This window comes from Ambystoma mexicanum, chromosome 13, assembly GCF_040938575.1.
Source record: "Ambystoma mexicanum isolate Mex_15411 chromosome 13, UKY_AmexF1_1, whole genome shotgun sequence".
Classification (NCBI taxonomy): Eukaryota; Metazoa; Chordata; class Amphibia; order Caudata; family Ambystomatidae; genus Ambystoma; species Ambystoma mexicanum.
Window position 1 is genome coordinate 631,840,653 of NC_090938.1, and position 4,488 is coordinate 631,845,140.

General features: G+C 48.8%; 1 non-coding gene across 1 annotated transcript; it reads left to right on the forward strand.

Moving 5' to 3' along the window:
• Window positions 1-1,150: 1,150 nt before the first annotated feature.
• TRNASTOP-UCA (transfer RNA opal suppressor (anticodon UCA)) lies at window positions 1,151-1,237 on the forward strand. Its single transcript has one exon. It is a non-coding gene; the product is annotated as a tRNA-Sec (tRNA).
• The last annotated feature ends 3,251 nt before the right edge of the window (window positions 1,238-4,488 follow it).

The following is a 4,488-nucleotide window of genomic DNA, read 5'->3' on the forward strand; positions in this document are numbered from 1 at the left end:
AGGAACCCCTTTACCATGAGGGCATTTGACTTCCTGCACCTCCTCAATGCAGCTCTGCACTCTACTGAAGATCCCCAGCAGGTGTTCACCTTTCCACCCCTAGCAACACCCACAGCGGTGGCTCGAGGACACTCAGCTGGGTGTGTGTGGAATCTAACGGGATAATGTATATTCACAGCCTTGCCCCACATTGCCCACTCGTCTCTCATTCTTCCTTCCACCACCTCTAGTGTTTTAGCGGTAATATCACTACCGTTCCCCATGTACTGGGCAGCTGGTAAGATAGTTCAGCAGGTTGAGCGCTCGCTGCTGCAATTTGCAGGAAGCTGGTGTGAATCCCAGGAAGGTCAGCTCCGCCTCTCATCATTCCGAGCTCGATAAAATGAACACGAATTTCGATTGGGCAAAAATCATTTTATAAACTTGATCTCTGTGAAGCGCTTTTGGCTAAAGAGCGACACAAAGAAGAAATTATTATTACCCTGTGCTCACCATTTCTAGTAAAAAATGCTGAAAAAAAACAGTGAGGAGAACGTGATGCGTGTGCACTTAAAGAGCAAAAACAGCAGATAGCTGCCACTGAATGGGGAGCCCCAGCCCTGCTCCCCTGATTTCTCCAGTCTGCTCCCCCTCCTCTAATGATCATGCGATTGTCAACCTCCCCCACCCTCGTACAGCCTCTACTGCTCCCCAGATAGGTGTACACGTTATAATTCCTACAAATGCATTATGTACAATACACTCAAAGTGCCAAGAGGCCACCCTGGTGGTGAACTCTGCGCTCTACTAATACTAAACATAAATCAGTTCATAGATAATTCCACGGATCAGCTCAGGGATTTCAAAGCACTGCCAGCATCGCCACATGTGAAGAATGTATTGCCTGTACTTTGACCACATCATACAAGGAAGCTGCAGCTCCTTCCAAGTTACCCAGAAGTCCATGCAGTGATTTACATACAAGTAGTGGCGTCGTTTTCCTTGATTTTTTTCTATCAAATCAGGACAGTTAAGGTTATCAATAATGGATGTCCCCAAACCTGAAGCAGAAACTGAGTTTAATTCAGTTCAAACGTCTTCTTTCTCACTCTATTAGTGAGAGATACTGTTTACAGGTGACATATATATGGTGTTGTTCTGCTCCACTACTGCCCGGATGAGCCTCAGTGGTCTGGGGTGCAGGCTTCAAACCTGTAGCTGTTTAGCGACAGAGTGGTTCAATTCCACCTTCTGGGCGGATATGTGTTTCTTTTTCCTGTGATCAGCATTTTTATCTTGGGTCCATGGTAATCATTTAGTGCCTGGATTTATATCACAGAAAAAAGAATTGTACCAATCATAAATACCCATCTCTAGTTATTAACAGCATGCGGTGCCAGCAGTTCTTCTGATGATGCACAGGAAGGCAGCACCTTTTCAGGGGATTAGCAATGTGATTTCACTTTTAACTTTTTTTGACAATGCAAATAACCAGGCCCCCTTTGATATAACCTCTGTGGTCACACCCCTTACTCCTCCTGGGAATACACTGTTTTTGCCTGCACAAACAATGTCTGATGATACTGCATGGGCTCACCATAGACCACCATTCATCATCTCCACCCTCAAAGTCAGCGTTGATAGCCCTGCTAGCTAGCCTAAGCCACCTCACTATAGACTACCATTCATCATCTCCCCTCTAAAAGTCAGCATTGCAAGCCCTGCTAGCTAGCCTAAGCCACCTCACCACAGACCACCATTCAACTCCACCCTCAACATCAGCATTGCTAGTCCTACTAGCTAGCCTAAGCCATCTCACCACAGACCATCATTCATCATCTCCACCCTCAAAGTCAGCATTGCTAGCCCTGTTAGCTAGCCTAAGCCATCTCACCATAGACCACCATTCATCACCTCCCCTCTCAAAGTAAGCATTGCTAGCCCTGCTAACTAGCCTAGGCCATCTCACCATAGACCACCATTCATCATCTCCACCCTCAAAGTCAGCATTGCTAGCCCTGCTAGCTATCCTAAACCACCTCACCATAGACCACCATTCATCATCTCCCCTCTCAAAGTCACAATTGCTAGCCCTGCTAGCTAGTCTAAGCCGCCTCACCACAGAGCACCATTCATCATCTCCCCTCTCAAAGAAAGCATTGCTAGCCCTGCTAACTAGCCTAAGCCATCTCACCATAGACCACCATTCATCATCTCCAACCTCAATGTCAGCATTGCTAGCCCTGCTAGCTAGCCTAAGCCACCTCACCATAGGCCAACATTCATCATCTCCCCTCTGAAAGTCAGAATTGTTAGCCCTGCTAGCTAGCCTAATCCGCCTCACCACAGCCCATCATTCATCATCTCCTCTCTCAAAGTCAGCATTGCTAGCCCTGCTAACTAGCCTAAGCCAACTCACCATAGACCACCATGCATTATCTCCACGCTCAAATCAGCAGTGCTAGCCCTGCTAGCTAGCCTAAGCCATCTCACCACAGACCACCATTCATCATCTCCCCTCTCAAAGAAAGCATTGCTAGCCCTGCTAACTAGCCTAAGCCATCTCACCATAGACCACCATTCATCATCTCCAACCTCAATGTCAGTATTGCTAGCCCTGTTAGCTAGCCTAAGCCACCTCACCATAGGCCAACATTCATCATCTCCCCTCTGAAAGTCAGAATTGTTAGCCCTGCTAGCTAGCCTAATCCGCCTCACCACAGCCCATCATTCATCATCTCCTCTCTCAAAGTCAGCATTGCTAGCCCTGCTAACTAGCCTAAGCCAACTCACCATAGACCACCATGCATCATCTCCACGCTCAAATCAGCAGTGCTAGCCCTGCTAGCTAGCCTAAGCCATCTCACCATAGACCACCATTCATCATCTCCACGCTCAAAGTCAGCATTGCTAGCCCTGCTAGCTATCCTAAGCCACCTCACCATAGAAAACCATTCACCCTCTCCCCTCTCAAAGTCACAATTGCTAGCCCTGCTAGCTAGCCTAAGCCACCCCACTACAGACCACCATTCATCACCTCCCCTCTCAAAGTAAGCAGTGCTAGACCTGTTAACTAGCCTAAGCCACCTCACAAAAAGACCACCTTTCATCTCCACCCTCAAAGTCAGCATTGCTAGCCCTGCTAACTGGCCTAAGCCATCTCACCATAGACCACCATTCATCATCTCCACCCTCAAAGTCAGCACTGCTAGCCCTGCTAGATACCCTAAGCCACCTCACCACTGACCACTATTCATCATCTCCAGCCTCAAAGTCAGCATTGCTAGCCCTGCTAGCTAGCCTAAGTGCCACACCACAGACCACCATTCATCACCTCCCCTCTCAAGGTCAGTATTGCTAGCCCTGCTAGATAGCCTAAGCCCCTCACCACAGAACACCATTCATCACCTGCCCTCTCAAATTCAGCATTGCTAGTCCTGCTAGCTAGCCTAAACCACCTCTCCATAGACCACCATTCATCGTCTCCACCCTCAAAGACAGCATTGCTAGCCCTGATGGCTTAACTAAGCCATCTCACCATAGACCACCATTCATCATCTCCCCTCTCAAAGTCAGCATTGGTAGCCCTGCTAGCTAGCCAAAGCCACCTCACCATAGGCCATGATTCATCATCTCCCCTCTCAAAGTCAGCATTGCTAGCCCTGATGGCTTAACTAAGCCATCTCACCATAGACCACCATTCATCATCTCCTCTCTCAAAATCAGCATTGCTAGCCCAGCTAGCTAGCCTAAGCCACCTCACCATAGACCACCATGCATCATCTCCACGTTCAAATCAGCAGTGCTAGCCCTGCTAGCTAGCCTATGCCACCTCACCATAGACCACCATGCATCATCTCCACGCTCAAATCAGCAGTGCTAGCCCTGCTAGCTAGCATAATCCATCTCACCATAGACCACCATTCATCATCTCCACGCTCGAAGTCAGCATTGCTAGCCCTGCTAGCTAGCCTAAGAGACCTCACCACAGACCACCATTCATCACCTACACTCTCAAAGTCAGCATTGCTAGCCCTGCTAGCTAGCCTAAGTGCCTCACTACAGACCACCATTCATCACCTCCCCTCTCAAGGTCAGTATTGCTAGCCCTGCTAGATAGCCTAAGCCCCTCACCACAGAACACCATTCACCACCTGCCCTCTCAGGGTCAGCATTGCTAGTCCTGCTAGCTAGCCTAAGCCACCTCACCATAGACCACCATTCATCGTCTCCACCCTCAAAGTCAGCATTGCTAGCCCTGATGGCTAAACTAAGCCATCTCACCATAGACCATCATTCATCATCTCCCCTCTCAAAGTCAGCATTGGTAGCCCTGCTAGCTAGCCTAAGCCACCTCACCATAGATCACCATTCATCATCTCCCCTCTCAAAGTCAGCATTGCTAGCCCTGCTAGCTAGCCTAAGCCACCTCACCACAGACCACCATTCATCACCTCCCCTCTCAAAGTCAGCAATGCTAGCCCTGCTAGATAGCCTAAGCCACCTCAC